Source organism: Salvelinus namaycush, chromosome 13, assembly GCF_016432855.1.
Source record: "Salvelinus namaycush isolate Seneca chromosome 13, SaNama_1.0, whole genome shotgun sequence".
Lineage (NCBI taxonomy): Eukaryota > Metazoa > Chordata > Actinopteri > Salmoniformes > Salmonidae > Salvelinus > Salvelinus namaycush.
This window is the reverse complement of record NC_052319.1, coordinates 33,966,790-33,985,668: the sequence shown is the minus strand read 5'-3', so window position 1 is coordinate 33,985,668 and position 18,879 is coordinate 33,966,790.

The window sequence follows — 18,879 nt, the reverse complement described above, 5'->3', positions numbered from 1 at the left end:
CCTGACTGACCTGATCAGTATTTGTATTTGACCTGTATCAGTATGTTGGTATTTGACCTGACCTGTATCAGTATGTTGGTATTTGACCTGTATCAGTATGTTGGTATTTGACCTGTATCAGTATGTTGGTATTTGACCTGCACTGTACCAGGATGTTGGTATTTGACCTGTATCAGGATGTTGGTATTTGACCTGTATCAGGTGTTTGTATTTGACATGCCCTGTATCAGTATGTTGGTATTTGACCTGTATAGTAGGTGGTATACGGCAAACGTTCTGGCATTTGACCTGTATCAGTATGTTGGTATTTGACCTGTATCAGTATGTTGGTATTTGACCTGTATCAGTATGTTGGTATTTGACCTGTATCAGTATGTTGGTATTTGACCTGCCCTGTATCAGTATGTTGGTATTTGACCTGACCTGTATCAGTATGTTGGTATTTGACCTGTATCAGTATGTTGGTATTTGACCTGCCCTGTATCAGTATGTTGGTATTTGACCTGTACCAGTATGTTGGTATTTGACCTGTATCAGTATGTTGGTATTTGACCTGACCTGTATCAGTATGTTGGTATTTGACCTGTACCAGTATGTTGGTATTTGACCTGTATCAGTATGTTGGTATTTGACCTGTACCAGTATGTTGGTATTTGACCTGTATCAGTATGTTGGTATTTGACCTGTATCAGTATGATGGTATTTGACCTGCCCTGTATCAGTATGTTGGTATTTGACCTGTATCAGTATGTTGGTTTTTGACCTGTATCAGTATGTTGGTATTTGACCTGTATCAGTATGTTGGTATTTGACCTGCCCTGTGTCAGTGTGTTTGGTATTTGACCTGTATCAGTATGTTGGTATTTGACCTGTATCAGTATGATGGTATTTGACCTGCCCTGTGTCAGTGTGTTTGGTATTTGACCTGTATCAGTATGTTGGTATTTGACCTGTATCAGTATGTTGGTATTTGACCTGTATCAGTATGTTGGTATTTGACCTGCCCTGTGTCAGTGTGTTTGGTATTTGACCTGTATCAGTATGTTGGTATTTGACCTGTATCAGTATGATGGTATTTGACCTGTATCAGGATGTTTGTATTTGACCTGCCCTGTGTCAGTGTGTTTGGTATTTGACCTGTATCAGTATGTTGGTATTTGACCTGTATCAGTATGTTGGTATTTGACCTGTATCAGTATGTTGGTATTTGACCTGCCCTGTATCAGTATGTTGGTATTTGACCTGTATCAGTATGTTGGTTTTTGACCTGTATCAGTGTGTTGGTATTTGACCTGTATCAGTGTGTTGGTATTTGACCTGCCCTGTATCAGTATGTTGGTATTTGACCAAATGTGTTGAAAAAATTATATTAGCTCTTCAATCAGGCTATTAGGTCAGTCTGGCTCCCTGCTCTCAATAGCAGCTACTAAATCTTCTTTCCATCGGCGGCCATGTTCAGTCATCAGTCTCAGGAGGAGGAGGAGGAAGAGGAGTGGTAGGAAGAGGAGGAAGTATGGACAGATTGACAGATTCCTGGATGAAACAGATGTGTGTGGGATGGAGGGATTGGGAAAGTGGTGGGAATTGAAGATGATTCCTAATTTGCCATCCTGTTTGGATCACGGCGTTCCCGAGTTTTCCCAAGGGAGGGTGAACAGAATGCCAATGCGCAGGAAGCAGCACTAACTGCTGTTTATCTCACTGCTCCACCACGTGTGTCTGTGCCAGAGTGTGTGCTTGTTTGTTTGCAAACGTGGATTAGGTTTTTAAGTCATTCCGGAACTACACCTCCGACAGACAGTAGTGAATTTATTTATTTATTTATTTATTTCTGTCTGTCATTTATTTCAGTATGAATTACAGTACACACGTCTCATACACAGCATATGATGGATTAAATAGGTTTGGATCAGCCCGGAATTCCTGTGTTTGATCATCATTCATTTTGATAATCCTCTAAGTATATGATGTGATTGTCTTTGATTCCTTTGTTGATGATGTGATTCTGGGTCTGGTCTCAATCCCAGCCGTGTGTCTAAGCCTGGTCAACTGGGCTATCCTGGACATGGTCTAGTGGATTGCCCTCCCCAAACAGGACAGCTGACCCTGACTGGCCACCAACAAAGCAATGCTCCCTGGGAAATCCCCTTGTGCCTGACATTTGATTCCCCCATTGTAAAAATACCTACATTTGGGGGAATTATGTGTGTGTGTGCGAGTATGTGTGTGCGAGTACGTGTTTTCTTAGATATTCCTGGGTGAACTAGTCCCAAGGTAATGCACCTCTGCCCTTAATCCTCGAGAGTGTCAGGTATGTGTGTGTCACCCCTCTGTGCCCCTATGTGTGTGTTCATTGTCTGTGCCAGTCATAGAGAGGATTAGATGGTGGATAAGCACAGTGAATCCCCTCTATTCAGCCTGGTTTAAGGCTCACTATGGGGAGGCTCAAGCTGAACTGGCATGGCACCTCTAAAGCACAGCTACAGTTTCTCTGTCCCACACAGACTGACACTAGAAATGTCTGCATATTTCAGTATATTAGTATTGTCTATAATATCACATAATCCAGGAGAAGATCCATGAAGATCTATTATATATGATCCATGAAGATCTACTCTACATAATCCATGAATATCTACTCTATATGTTCCATGAAGATCTACTCTACATAATCCATGAAGATCTACTCTACATAATCCATGAAGATCTACTCTATATGATCCACCAAGATCTACTCTATATAATCCATGAAGATCTACTCTATATAATCCATGAAGATCTACTCTATATAATCCATGTAGATCTACTCTATATGATCCATGAAGATCTACTCTATATAATCCATGAAGATCTACTCTATATAATCCATGAAGATCTACTCTATATGATCCATGAAGATCTATTATATATGATCCATGAAGATCTACTCTATATAATCCATGAAGATCTACTCTACATAATCCATGAAGATCTACTCTATATAATCCACCAAGATCTACTCTATATAATCCACCAAGATCTACTCTATATGATCCATGAAGATCTACTCTATATAATCCATGAAGATCTACTTTATATAATCCACCAATATCTACTCCCTATAATCCATGAAGATCTACTCTATATAATCCATGAAGATCTGCTCTTTATGATCCACCAAGATCTACTCTATATGATCCAAGAAGATCTACTCTACATAATCCATGAAGATCTACTCTACATAATCCATGAAGATCTACTCTATATGATCCATGAAGATCTACTCTATATGATCCATGAAGATCTACTCTATATGATCCATGAAGATCTACTCTATATGATCCATGAAGATCTACTCTATATGATCCATGTAGATCTACTCTATATAATCCACCAAGATCTACTCTATATAATCCATGAAGATCTACTCTATATAATCCATGCAGATCTACTCTATATGATCCATGAAGATCTACTCTATATGATCCATGTAGATCTACTCTATATAATCCACCAAGATCTACTCTATATGAAATTGTCCTCATCCGTACAATGGCATAATCCTGAGATCCCCTCTATTTCCAATCTGGTCTACTAATCCATAAAATCATCTATCCCGGGAGAGTGGTTAGAGTGAACAGGTATTGTGGTGACACCTAACCCTCACCTGTAGGTAGTGTTTAATAGATCCCCTCGTCTGACACTCTAGGCAGCCCAAAGGAGGGGATGTAGAGAGGGAGGGATGGAGGGAGTGGGGGATGTAGAGAGGGAGGGATGGAGGGAGTGGGGGATCTAGAGAGGGAGGGATGGAGGGAGTGGGGGATGTAGAGAGGGAGGAATGGAGAGAGTGGGGGATGTAGAGAGGGAGGGATGGAGGGACTGGGGGATGTAGAGAGGGAGGGATGGAGGGACTGGGGAATGTAGAGATAGAGACCAGATCTAGGGTAGATCAAAGACCAGATCTGCCAGGTTACCAGCCCCAGACCCTGTCCGACACAGCTGGAAGAAGAGAGTGAGAGAAAAAGACAGAGGGGTCCTGAGAAGGAGGTATAAGAGGGATAGAGAGAAGGGTGGCGTTTACGAGCCCCAGAATGCTGTCTGTGGCTGCAGGAATGCCGGCCGGAGCCTGGGAGATACCCGAGGCCTATCCTTTAGTCTCACTCCCTGGCTCTCTGGCTCCCTGACTCTCTGGATCCCTGATTCTCTTGATCCCTGACTCTTTGGATCCCTGACTCTCTGGATTGTTGACTCTCTGGATTCCTGGCTCCCTGGCTCCTTAGCTCTCTAGCTTCCTGACTCTCTGGCTCCCTGACTCTCTGCATCCCTGACTCTCTGGATCCATGGCTCCCTGGCTGCTTAGCTCTCTGGATCCCTGACTCTCTGGATCCCTGGATCTCTGGCTCCCTGACTCTCTAGCTTCCTGACTCTCTGGCTCCCTGACTCTCTGCATCCCTGACTCTCTGGATCCATGGCTCCCTGGCTGCTTAGCTCTCTGGCTCCCTGACTCTCTGGCTCCCTGACTCTCTGGATCCCTGGATCTCTGGCTCCCTGACTCTCTGGATCCCTGGCTCTCTGGCTCCCTGACTCCCTGGATCCCTGGCTCCTTGGCTCTCTGGCTCTCTGGCTCGCTGACTCTCTGGCTCCCTGACTCTCTGGATCCCTGGCTCTCTGGCTCTCTGGCTCCCTGACTCCCTGGATCTCTGGCTCCTTGGCTCTCTGGCTCTCTGGCTCGCTGACTCTCTGGCTCCCTGACTCTCTGGATCCCTGGCTCCTTGGCTCTCTGGCTCTCTGGCTCGCTGACTCTCTGGCTCCCTGACTCTCTGGCTCCCTGACTCTCTGGATCCCTGGATCTCTGGCTCGCTGACTCTCTGGCTCCCTGACTCTCTGGCTCCCTGACTCTCTGGATCCCTGGATCTCTGGCTCGCTGACTCTCTGGCTCGCTGACTCTCTGGATCCCTGGCTCTCTGGCTCCCTGACTCCCTGGATCCCTGGCTCATTGGCTCTCTGGCTCTCTGGCTCGCTGACTCTCTGGCTCCCTGACTCTCTGGCTCCCTGACTCTCTGGATCCCTGGATCTCTGGCTCCTTGGCTCTCTGGCTCCCTGACTCTCTGGATCCCTGGATCTCTGGCTCCTTGGCTCTCTGGCTCTCTGGCTCTCTGGCTCTCTGGCTCTCTGGCTCCTTGGCTCTCTGGCTCTCTGGCTCTCTGGCTCTCTGGCTCGCTGACTCTCTGGCTCCCTGACTCTCTGGCTCCCTGACTCTCTGGATCCCTGGCTCTCTGGCTCCTTGGCTCTCTGGCTCTCTGGCTCGCTGACTCTCTGGCTCCCTGCCTCTCTGGATCCCTGGCTCTCTGGCTCTCTGGCTCGCTGACTCTCTGGCTCCCTGCCTCTCTGGATCCCTGGCTCTCTGGCTCTCTGGCTCGCTGACTCTCTGGCTCCCTGACTCTCTGGATCCCTGGCTCTCTGGCTCCCTGGCTCTCTGGATCCCTGGCTCCTTGGCTCTCTGTCTCTCTGGCTCCCTGACTACCTGGATCCCTGGCTCCTTGGCTCTCTGGCTCTCTGGCTCGCTGACTCTCTGGCTCCCTGCCTCTCTGGATCCCTGGCTCTCTGGCTCGCTGACTCTCTGGCTCCCTGACTCTCTGGATCCCTGGCTCTCTGGCTCCCTGGCTCTCTGGATCCCTGGCTCCTTGGCTCTCTGGCTCTCTGGCTCCCTGACTACCTGGATCCCTGGCTCCTTGGCTCTCTGGCTCTCTGGCTCGCTGACTCTCTGGCTCCCTGCCTCTCTGGATCCCTGGCTCTCTGGCTCTCTGGCTCGCTGACTCTCTGGCTCCCTGGCTCCTTGGCTCTCTGGCTCCTTGACTCTCTGGCTCCCTGGGTCTTTGGGCCTTGACATAGTCTACTAGTCCCCCTTTATTCCCCCTTCCTTTCCCCCTTCCTTCCTCAGCCCTCTCTGTTGCTCTGCTGGTTGTGATAAAGAGGATGACGACTTAACTAGATCTGTTAAGCAAGGCTGTTTTGTTCCATGTTTTCATCTTCTCTCAATTCCTATCTGAAAAGCCCTGTCATTATTCACCTCAGCTTCAGTGTCTATTAACTAGCACAGGTATGGAGACCAGACAAGGGTAAGGTCCAGGGCAAACAGCAACATTCTGAATGAATCAGGCAGAAAATAAATGAGATGTCTTTAAACTATTCTGAGTAGCACTGAAAATCTTGTATGATTGGAGTCTATGACCAGGTCAGTAAATGGATACCACTGTTTGTATAATTGTGTGTGTGTGTATTGTGTGTGTGTGTGTGTGTGTGTGTGTGTGTGTGTGTGTGTGTGTGTGTGTGTGTGTGTGTGTGTGTGTGTGTGTGTGTGTGTGTTTGTCAGACAGATGTTTGAACTTGCATAAGAAGGAAAAATGAGCTTAGTTTGTGTTTTGTCTCTAAAGACATCTCCATAGCAACTATCAAAATTCACATCGGTCATGAGCCATTTCTATTTTTGTTATAGTAGACCCTATCTCTCTCTCTCTCTCTCTCTCTCTCTCTCTCTCTCTCTCACTCTCTCTCTCTCTCTCTCTCTCTCTCTCTCTCTCTCTCTCTCTCTCTCTCTCTCTCTCTCTCCCTCTCCTCTCTCTCTCCACCTCACCTTCTCTCGCTTTCTCTCCACCTCTCCTTCTCTCTCTCTCGCTCTCTCTCTCTCTCTCTCTCTCTCTCTCTCTCTCTCTCTCTCTCTCTCTCTCTCTCTCTCTCTCTCTCTCTCTCTCTCTCTCTCTCTCCACCTCTCCTCTCTCTCTCCACCTCTCCTTCTCTCTCTTTCTCTCCTTTTCTCCCTCTCTCTCTCTCTCCCTCTCTTTCTCTCTCTCTCTATTTCTTGCCCCCTTCTTTTTAAATGTTATGTTACACTCGTTGATGTCCTCTTATAAATAAACATTTATCATATGTTACAGGTTACAGCACATATTTTCCTCATCTGCTCCACATCTCCCATCAGTTTAGTTCATGACTGGCTTATAATTCACGTCTGACATTAAGGAGATGTAACCTTTTCATACTCTTTCTCTTGTTTATTGTTTTAAACAATCTAGGGAATGTGCAAGTCATGGCTTGACATTTCAGAATGACCAGTCAGATTCAGATTCTGACTCTTAATATCATCATACAAATCAAATAAAACTGAAATGAATAGAAGCTTTCTGAAGTGAACTGTCCTGATGTCTTTCATGAGATCTGTCCTTCATAAGCCAGCACTGTCAGGCGATTCACATATAGTGACAGCCATTTAACATGATAATAAGCTCCATGGTTAGCCTCTGTGGTTGGAAGGGACTAGAACCTTTAGCTATGTCTGTAGACTGGGCTCTGAGCAGCTGCATGAGGAGAGTTGGTGTTTTTGTTCCGTTGTTTGGGGTTGTTTGTGCAGCTGTTTTTGTCTGCGGAGTAAATAAAGTAAATAAAGAGGGAGTGCAATCTAAAAAAGTCTGTGTTAAAAACAACCCAATTTGGGTTCTTTGGTAACACACCGCTGGGTAAATACTGGACAGAACACATGCTGGGTTATGTTGGGTTGTTGGAATTACCCAAATATGGGTTAATTTAATAACTTTTTTGCTGGGTTGACCTAGCAGCTGGGTATTTTTTAACATAATCCTTCGGTTATTTTGAGGTGGCGTGGCTTATTAGGGGTGTGGCTCTCAGATATATATTATTGGCAACCGTGAGGGTAAATGTCATTCTTGTTCATCATGTTAAAGCACATTATCTCCAGCAAAATACCAGTGTAGTTGTGCGAGCCAATGCTAACTAGCATCTATGGGTATCTGCTAGCATACTAGCATATACCCATAAACTTCCAGTCATTCATTTTTCTTTTCATTTTACACATTCTTCAATATTATTAAGATGATTTATTACATATTATAACAAGGTGGTATCTATTCTATGGAATTTGCATGGACTTTTAGGAAACTCGTACACTTCTGTAAGCCTCATTGAAGGCTAGAACTATCTGAAAGACACGGCCCTACTAAACTATGCCTCAAGTCTTCTGATCTGACCCTCTCTGTCATATCTCAATAACTCAGTACCAATAACCCAGCATCAACAACCCAGCATCAACAACCCAGCATCAACAACCCAGCATCAACAACCCAGCATCAACAACCCAGCATCAACAACCAAGCATCAACAACCAAGCATCAACAACCCAGCATCAGCAACCAAGCATCAACAACCCAGCATCAGCAACCCAGCATCAACAACCCAGCATCAACAACCCAGCATCAACAACCCAGCATCAACAACCCAATCTTGCTCTTTTTAAAGATCCAATGCAGCCAGATAAATAAAAAAATCTCAATAACAAATCATTTCTGGGTTTACTGTGATTGTTTTAAATTAAAATGGTCAAAAGAAACAAAAATAGCTTCTTAATAAAGGGCAATTTCTAAAGCAATAATTTTGATAGGACTGTCTGGGAGGGGTCTGAGTGGGGAGGGGGAAACTGAAAACTAGCTGTTATTGGCAGAGAGGTTTGGAACCTTTTCTCCCCAATTTCGATCTTGTCACATCACTGCAACTCCCCAACGCGCTCGGGAGAAGGTCGAGTCATGAGTCCTCCAAAACATGACCCACCAAACTGCGCTTCTTAACACCCACCTGCACCAATATGTCGGAGGAAACACCGTTCAACTGACAAGCGAAGCCTGGCCCGCCACAAGGAGTCACTAGAGTGCAATGAGCCAAACCCTCCCTTAACCCGGACAATTGTGCGCCGCCCTATGGAACTCACGGTCACAGCCAGTTGTGACACAGCCTGGGATCAAACCTGGGTCTGTAGTGACGCTTCAAGCAATGCGATGCAGTGCCTTAGACCGCTGCGCCACTCGGGACGCCTAGGAACTCTTTCTTATTGGTCTATTAACTCATGTACTGCTTGGTGATGTCACCAGGCTGGCCAAAACTCCGTCCCACCAAACCAGGCTGAAATTTCAGGCTGTCTTTTCAAACAGCTTTTACACTACAAAGGTATTATCAGAATTTTCACAGTTTGACAGTATTATTCCAAACTCTTAGTGTGGAAATATATATAAAGCACAAGAAAGTCACATTTTTGACTGCACCGGGTCATTAAAGAAACTACCCAACTTTGTGACCCAACGCCTGCAACACACACACACACACACACACACACACACACACACACACACACACACACACACACACACACACACACACACACACACACACACACACACACACACACACACACACACACATACATGTAGCTGCTCCCAGGGTCAGCAGAGGTTTAGACAGTGTTATTGGTTCAGGTTCAGACAGGAGGACCAGAGGTGAACCCCTCCATCCCCTCTGTCCCCTCCATCCCCTCTGTCCCCTCCCTCCCTCCCGTACCCTCTGTCCATCCCGTCACCTCCGCCTCCTGTGTCCTCTGTCCCTCCCCTCCATCCCCTCTGAGAGAGCTGTTTCCCTTGTCCCCTCCGTCCCCTCTGACAGGGCTGTTTCCCCTGTCCCCTCCGTCCCCTCTGAGAAAGCTGTTTCCCCTGTCCCTTCCGTCCCCTCTGACAGGGCTGTTTCCCCTCTCCCTTCCGTCCCTTCCGTCCTCTCTGAGAGATGCTTCCCCTGTCCCCTTCATCCCCTCCGTCTGCTCTGAGAGAGCTGTTTCCCTTGTCCCCTCCGTCCCCTCTGACAGGGCTGTTTCCCCTGTCCCCTCCGTGTCATCACCCTTCACAACTGAGCCCCCCACAAAAAACGTAATTTTCTTCCCAATTCCCAGAATCTGACAGTCAAGTCTTTCAATAGAATAGTTGATGTTATTAGTCCATTATGTTACTTTGGGGGGCTTTGTGCCTCGCTTAAACCACTGTGATCCCTAAAATAAGTTAGAAGGAAACACTTCAGGACAAGGTTGAAGGGAGGAGGGGTGCGTGTGGGTGTTGAAGCTGAGGAGCGGTTGGACGGACATAGACACACAGAAGGTAGAGTGAAATCACCTCCATGTCAGTGTTAGCTGGATGAACTGTGATGGTTTCTCCAGGAAGCGTTAAAGTGGTAGTAGACATACTATCCACCTTGCCCATGTCGAGAAAAATAGAGCAACATTTCTTATTTCTTTGTACAGAACATGCTGCCACTGATACCTGTTGAAAGGTCTGCTCGTGTAATGTGGTTTCCAGATGTCAGTGGTCTACCCCTCCCTTTTCACCCCTCATATCCTCTCCCTTCTGTCGCCTAGAGCCTGCAGCCACGCGCTCAATCCTGATTTGTGTATGGTTACTGTACTGTGCACCAGACACACACACAGACATGCACGCACACATGCACACACATACACACACACCGACGGTATATAGACATGTTAGTGGTTGTTGTGGAACCATGGTGATTGAGATAGCAGATTCCTGTTATGGTCCTTCTCTCTGTCATGGGAATGACTGTAGGCTGTAATTGATACGACCTGAGAACGCTCATGTAACCATGACAGGATCTTTATTCCTCTCTTCTCAAAGAACAAATGCTCAATTCATTTCCCTCAACGTTGCCCTGTTTTTCATTGTTGCCTTAGCTTGATGTTTTGCCCCGTAGGCTTATTGGACAATATTCATTTATTCTGGAGCACAAGCATCCATTGACATGTACTGTATTGTCCTATACTAAGCCATCTATGCATTGTGGAGCCAGTGTGGAGGCAGATTTAGCATATTAACTGATCCTAGATCAGAGCCATTTGTCAGTCCCCGTTATCTCTATTCCCATCTCCTTCAACAAAGAACAGGCCCGAGAACAGTGGTGCCTGTCAGCTGTAGTGGTCTCTAATGTTATATAATGTGGGGTTGTAGACAGGGGGTGTATGTGAGGGCTACAGATAAGGACACAGGGGAACTGGCAGTCCTGACCAATAGATAACCATCTAAGCAGAATCAGGAGATGTGGCTGGTATGGTAATGGGTGGTAATTTAATGGTAATCAGCAGTGCTGTTCTGAAGTGGTGGCTGGAGGGGTCTGGGAGAAGATAGATTCTTTCTCACAAACACTCTCTCTCTCTTTCACTCTCTCGCTCTCTCTCACACACACTCTCTCTTTCTCTCTCTGTTTCCATCCATCTTGCTTTCCTTAGCTCTAAGACCCCTTTAGCTGAGGCTTTGTTTTGACCTATTTGATCCAACTGGACAGTGTGTGTTTGTGTTTGTGTGTTGATCACTTAACATTGTTAATGACTTATTCTGTAGTCCACTGTGTGCCATGAAAGAGCCCCTCCCCTGTCAGTGGTGATTGTGTCGTGGTAATTCTTTCCATGTCAAAAATAAACACTTTCCTTACATTAACAGAAGAGGCCCTGGGGTTTTTGGGATGAGGAATGGAACAGTGTACGCACACACACACACACACACACACACACACACACACACACACACACACACACACACACACACACACACACACACACACACACACACACACACACACACACACACACACACACACACACACACACACACACACACACGCACACACACACACACAGACAGAGATTTGTTGAATGGAACTGCTAGTTACTGTCCAAATGGACTAGCAGACACTTATACTCCCACATGGAGTCACTGAGTCAGAGCAGTAGACTCTTTCTCTGTTTCTGCCTCTAACTACCTTTCTGGCTTCATTAGTTCTTTGTTTCTCTGTTTCTGCCTCTAACTACCTTGCTGGCTTCATTAGTTCTTTGTTTCTCTGTTTCTGCCTCTAACTACCTTGCTGGCTTCATTAGTTCTTTGTTTATCTGTTTCTGCCTCTAACTACCTTGCTGGCTTCATTAGTTCTTTGTTTCTCTGTTTCTGCCTCTAACTACCTCGCTGGCTTCATTAGTTCTTTGTTTCTCTGTTTCTGCCTCTAACTGCCTCGCTGGCTTCATTAGTTCTTTGTTTCTCTGTTTCTGCCTCTAACTACCTCGCTTGCTTCATTAGTTCTTTGTTTCTCTGTTTCTGCCTCTAACTACCTCGCTGGCTTCATTAGTTCTTTGTTTCTCGGTTTCTGCCTCTAACTACCTTGCTGGCTTCATTAGTTCTTTGTTTCTCGGTTTCTGCCTCTAACTGCCTCGCTGGCTTCATTAGTTCTTTGTTTCTCTGTTTCTGCCTCTAACTACCTCGCTGGCTTCATTAGTTCTTTGTTTCTCTGTTTCTGCCTCTAACTACCTCGCTGGCTTCATTAGTTCTTTGTTTCTCGGTTTCTGCCTCTAACTACCTTGCTGGCTTCATTAGTTCTTTGTTTCTCTGTTTCTGCCTCTAACTACCTTGCTGGCTTCATTAGTTCTTTGTTTCTCTGTTTCTGCCTCTAACTACCTCGCTGGCTTCATTAGTTCTTTGTTTCTCGGTTTCTGCCTCTAACTACCTCGCTGGCTTCATTAGTTCTTTGTTTCTCTGTTTCTGCCTCTAACTACCTCGCTGGCTTCATTAGTTCTTTGTTTCTCGGTTTCTGCCTCTAACTACCTCGCTGGCTTCATTAGTTCTTTGTTTCTCTGTTTCTGCCTCTAACTACCTCGCTGGCTTCATTAGTTCTTTGTTTCTCTCTTTCAATAGATCTCCTAGATGGTTCCTTGGATAAATATTTTAGACTATGATGGTTTCTTGGCCAGTCCTGGTCAACCACAAGGATTTTAAAAGTTTCTTAATGATCTTCTCACATGACCTTCTTACACAGTACAAAACAAGGTCTGTTAAAGCCATACATCTTATACAAATGATTATTTTTTTACTGTCAAAGCCAATTTGATTCTACATCTCACATATTAGCTAACTTCTGGAGTACAGAAGGAGCTAATAGCAGAGGACTGTTGCCATAGCCTTTTTCCTGGGGTGATAAGTGAAAGTAAACAAGGGCGTTGGGCTGACATCACATCCTGTCACACACACGCTAACCTCAAGGCCCCGCCTCCTCCTTCCTGTAGGGGTCTCTTCCAAGTCCCAGGGGTCATTGACACCCCCTCCCCCCCACCCCCTCACGTGCCCCCTTGTTCCCAGATTCCAGAGCTTTCTGAGAGGGAAGTGAAGCAGCCCCAGCCCCTTCTTCTCTTTGTCAACTTAAAAGCCAAGGAAAAGGGCTTCCTACTTCCTTAAGTCCACATCCTACATCATACAGTAGTGTACATTCACACAGGACGTCAAGCCAGAGACAGAGCAGGGGTACTCAGACTCTCTCAAGCATGCAGCAGCTTACAGAAAGAGGGTTGGCACAAAACAGCTCTCTTTCTCTCTTTGCCTCTCATACTTCTTTCTTCCGTTCTCTCTCTCGCTCCTTCTCACAATACCCTATTTGTTTACAGAGAGAAAGACTCCAGAAATGCTGCTGTCCTAAGCCAGCCACTCGCTCTTCTTCACAGACTCCCTTTTTAAAGATAAAGAGAGATAGAGGGGGAGAGAGAGACACACACACAGAGAGAGAGAGAGAGAGAGAGAGAGAGAGAGAGAGAGAGAGAGAGAGAGAGAGAGAGAGAGAGAGAGAGAGAGAGAGCAAGAAAGAGAACAACAGAAGCATCAGTGTCTCACCTTCACACACTGTACAGTAGGTAAAGTAAGCCACAGTTTCTAGGTCAAGTGCTGAGAGTCTCACTGTGGATGATGGTGCTTCAGCCTCCTGTGATTTCCTGGTGTTTTAAAGGTCACCTCTGCTTTAGTCAGAGAACAGTCTCACAAAGATGGAAGTAGAGTGTTTCATTTGGAAAGTTGTATTTTTCTTTGGAAAAATAACCTCCCAAAAGTAGTGATGTGCGCAAACAGACCTCTTTACAGCATCCAGCACACACACACACACACACACACACACACACACACACACACACACACACACACACACACACACACACACACACACACACACACACACACACACACACACACACAGATGTCTCTCCTAGCTGTCTCTACACAGACAGTCTGTAGTCCCTGAGGGTGATAGAGGAGGGGAGACCCTCATCTCTCTGCTTCTGTCTCTCTGTTTCTGTCTCTCTGTTTCTGTCTCTCTGTTTCTGTCTACCTGCTACTGTCTCTCTGTTTATGTCTCTCTGTTTATGTCTCTCGGTTTCTGTCTCTCTGCTACTGTCTCTATGTTTCTGTCTCTCTGCTACTGTCTCTCTGTTTCTGTCTCTCTGTTTCTGTCTCTCTGCTACTGTCTCTCTGTTTCTGTCTCTCTGCTGCTGTCTCTCTGTTTCTGTCTCTCTGCTACTGTCTCTCTGCTACTGTCTCTCTGTTTCTGTCTCTCTGTTTCTGTCTCTCTGTTTCTGTCTCTCTGTTTCTGTCTCTCTGCTACTGTCTCTCTGTTTCTGTCTCTCTGCTACTGTCTTTCTGTTTATGTCTCTCTGTTTCTGTCTCTCTGTTTCTGTCTCTCTGTTTCTGTCTCTCTGTTTCTGTCTCTCTGCTACTGTCTCTCTGTTTATGTCTCTCTGTTTCTGTCTCCCTGCTACTGTCTCTCTGTTTATGTCTCTCTGTTTATGTCTCTCGGTTTCTGTCTCTCTGCTACTGTCTCTATGTTTCTGTCTCTCTGCTACTGTCTCTCTGTTTCTCTCTCTCTGTTTCTGTCTCTCTGTTTCTGTCTCTCTGCTACTGTCTCTCTGTTTCTGTCTCTCTGCTACTGTCTCTCTGTTTCTGTCTCTCTGTTTCTGTCTCTCTGTTTCTGTCTCTCTGCTACTACCTCTCTGTTTCTGTCTCTCTGTTTCTGTCTCTCTGTTTCTGTCTCTCTGCTACTGTCTCTCTGTTTCTGTCTCTGCTACTGTCTCTCTGTTTCTGTCTCTCTGTTTCTGTCTCTCTGCTACTCTCTCTCTGTTTCTGTCTCTCTGCTACTGTCTCTCTGTTTCTGTCTCTCTGTTTCTGTCTCTCTGTTACTGTCTCTCTTTTTCTGTCTCTCTGTTTCTGTCTCTCTGTTTCTGTCTCTCTGCTTGTCTCTCTGCTTGTCTCTCTGCATGTCTCTCTGCTACGGTCTCTCTTTTTCTTGTCTCTCTGCTTGTCTCTCTGCTTGTCTCTCTGCATGTCTCTCTGCTACGGTCTCTCTGCTTCTCTCTCTGCTTGTCTCTCTGCTTGTCTCTCTGCTTCTCTCTCTACTTGTCTCTCTGCTTGTCTCTCTGCTACTGTCTCTCTGCTACTGTCTCTCTGCTTGTCTCTCTGCTTGTCTCTCTGCTACGGTCTCTCTGCTTGTCTCTCTGCTTGTCTCTCTGCTACGGTCTCTCTGCTAATGTCTCTCTACTTGTCTCTCTGCTTGTCTCTGCTTGTCTCTCTGCTTGTCTCTCTGCTACGGTCTCTCTGCTAATGTCTCTCTGCTTGTCTCTCTGCTTGTCTCTTTGCTTCTCTCTCTGCTTGTCTCTCTGCTACTGTCTCTCTGCTACTGTCTCTCTGCTTGTCTTTCTGCTTGTCTCTCTGCTACTGTCTCTCTGCTTGTCTCTCTGCTTGTCTCTCTGCTTCTCTCTCTGCTTGTCTCTCTGCTTGTCTCTCTGCTACTGTCTCTCTGCTTGTCTCTCTGCTTGTCTCTCTGCTTGTCTCTCTGTGTATTACTTCTGTTCTACCACACACACCAGAGGCTTAGACTCATATCAGCTGTTTTTGGGTGGGGTGAGTTGTGTGTGCGTTTGTGTGTGTTTCTGTCTGTGTGTCTGTGTGTCTGTGTGTTGCAGGACAGCCCCCTCCCAGAGCAGGATGATAGCATTGGCATCCCGTAATTTGCTGACAGCTTAACCTTTGACCCTGACAAGCTTGGGGCATTTTGTAATCAGTGGGACAATGACAGGGTGAAACACACGCACATGTACACACGTACACAAACACACACACACACACACACACACACACACACACACAGGAGACTGATAATGTAGGGTTAATCAAGATGACCAATGTCATTTGAGATCTTTAAATCCTTTCTATTGATCAGGAGAGGTCGGAGGTCGCGGGCCATGTGATGTCAGATGAAAACTTACCTCAGAGAGTGAGCTCCAGGTTTCTGGAGGGATGACATATGTTCTGGAGTAGCGATGAGTTCTGGAATTTTCTAGTGTTCAACTTTTGCCCCATCTGCAAGACTCATTGATCCATTCTTTAGTCTAGAATAGATCAATGAGTACTGAATATATGTTTAGTAGTTTGCATCTTTGTGCATACAGTATCTGGGTATGTGTGTGTGTGTGTTTGTTTGTATTGGTGTGTGTGTGTTTCACTCCCTCATGTTGAGTGTGCGGACCAGACTGCATCTTTACACAGTGTACTTGGTGATGGTGGTGACAGCAAGTGTTTTGGAATTACAACTGTAACACATTCAATGATTTTCATTTAATTGTAATGGGTTTGTTTAATGGACTATGGCATTTTGTCTCTCTCTCTGTGTTGAGTGTGTTATATAGGGTAATGTTCTGAAGTGGTCCCTACTAGCTGCAGTTCTCCTGTCATCTGGCAAACATATGAGAATCACTCAAAGCCAAGGTTTCTGTATTCACACACACACACACGCACACACACTGATGGATATGTTGTGTTTAAGTGACTTTGAGCATGCCAGAAGGCCTGAGAATTTCTCTAAAGGAATTTTCACATTTTCTCTTTAGGGAATCGGGGGTAATTTGAGAATTCCAGGATTTGTGTCAGACAATGGTGTGGGTATGTGTGTTTGTGTGTTTGTGTGTGTGTGTGTGTGTTTCTACAGCATATTTGGCTTGTACAGTAATGGTTCCTACAGTAAATTGCTCCTGGTTTATCTCCCATGTCCAGTGACAGTCTCCATGTCAAGGCCATATGTTAGTCTCCTGTCCACAGCTCTCCTATGGGGTTTAACAATGGACACATGATTGTTTTGTATTTTCTCTTTAGGGAATCTGGGGTAATTGGGGTTTAACAATGGAAACAGGATCGTTTTGTATTTTCTCTTTAGGGAATCTGGGGAAATTGGGGTTTAACAATGGACACATGATTGTTTTGTATTTTCTCTTTAGGGAATCTGGGGTAATTGGGGTTTAACAATGGAAACAGGATCGTTTTGTATTTTCTCTTTAGGGAATCTGGGGTAATTGGGGTTTAACAATGGAAAAATGATAATTTTGTATTTTCTCTTTAGGGAATCTGGGGAAATTGGGGTTTAACAATGGACACATGATTGTTTTGTATTTTCTCTTTAGGGAATGTGGGGTAATTGGGGTTTAACAATGGAAACAGGATCGTTTTGTATTTTCTCTTTAGGGAATCTGGGGTAATTGGGGTTTAACAATGGAAACAGGATCGTTTTGTATTTTCTCTTTATGGAATCTGGGGTAATTGGGGTTTAACAATGGAAACAGGATCGTTTTGTATGAGATTATCTTCACATGTAGTTTTGCCAGCAGGTCATTATGAGTATGTCTTCAGTGTTATGTTTTCTATTGGTTATTATGCATAGGACCAGGAGTTTATTCAGACCATGTGACCTGACCAGGGGAAACTCAGGGCCCTAGGTACAGATGTAGGATCTTCATTTGAGCCAGTTTGCTACAGCAGGAAAACAATCCTGCAGGAACAGGAAATGTAAAATATTATGTTGATTATAATTAATGGACATTTTTGTAGGGGTTGATATATTTTTCGTAAGGGAAAATCAAGTCTAAAATTTCAAAGTGGAAATCTCAAATACACGACAAGTTTCCTGTTGCTGCAGGATTATTTTCCTGCTGTAGCAAATTGATTGAAATGAAGATCCTACATCTGTACCTGGTTGTACCTGGTTGTACCCGGTTATTGTTCAGGGCCATGTACGGCACCAGTGAGAGCGCTGTGTGAGAGTGTGTGTCCTGTTTCCAGAAAATAAATGTCCCCCTGTGGCAAGGTTTTTCAATGCGAACCATCTGAACTGTGTGGTGTGTGTGGTGTGTGTGTGGTGTGTGTGGTGTGTGTGTGTGTGTGTGTGTGTGTGTGTGTGGTGTGTGTGGTGTGTGTGTGGTGTGTGTGGTGTGTGTGTGGTGTGTGTGGTGTGTGTGTGTGGTGTGTGTGGTGTGTGTGGTGTGTGTGTGGTGTGTGTGGTGTGTGTGGTGTGTGTGTGGTGTGTGTGTGGTGTGTGTGGTGTGTGTGTGGTGTGTGTGGTGTGTGTGGGTGTGTGTGTGATACAGAGGCATCTGGTCCAGGTTATAAGAACAGTCAATATTTCTGCTGTGTAAATGAATACCGTCTGCCCCTAACCCAACAGACATGTTTTACATTTAAATGGCCTCAACAAGTCAGGGCTACAGTAACCCTTAACTAAAGGAAACATGAGACCAATTGGTAGGTTTCTATGCGCTGTATAGGTACTGTACGTATGCGCGTGTGTGTGTGTGTGTGTGTGTGTGTGTGTGTGTGTGTGTGTGTGTGTGTGTGTGTGTGTGTGTGTGTGTTTCTGTAAAGTCACTAAGGGAGGCAGAGGGAAGCAGAGATAACAGTACAGTAGGCCAGTGTATGTTTCCCATGTCTTTATTGAACAGAGGAAATTGAACATGTCTGTGTGTAGCTCTTTCCTGCAGTCAAGTGACCTAGTGGCCTCATGGGTGGAATGTTCCAAATATCTTTCTGAATTTCATTATTAATAAATTGCATCTTTTTTTTACGCCGAAAATTCTGTGTTTCTATGTCAAAATGTTTAGTTATATTTCAGTCTTCTGTGATGTATATAAAGTGTAATATTGTGATACAAACTGAAAATGTAATCCATTTCAACTCTATATCTGACATGGTACAGGTGTCTTCTTCTTTTAAGCCCATAACCATGTGTGTGAGGTTTATACTTTAGTTTCAAAGTAGATTTGTTTAAGACTTACCAAGAAACACTCTGTGTGACCCTGATTTAGCTCAGTGCAGTAAAAGGTTATTGAACACTAATGTACGTATTTAATCTTGGTCGCAATTCTACTTAGCCATGTGCTGTGTG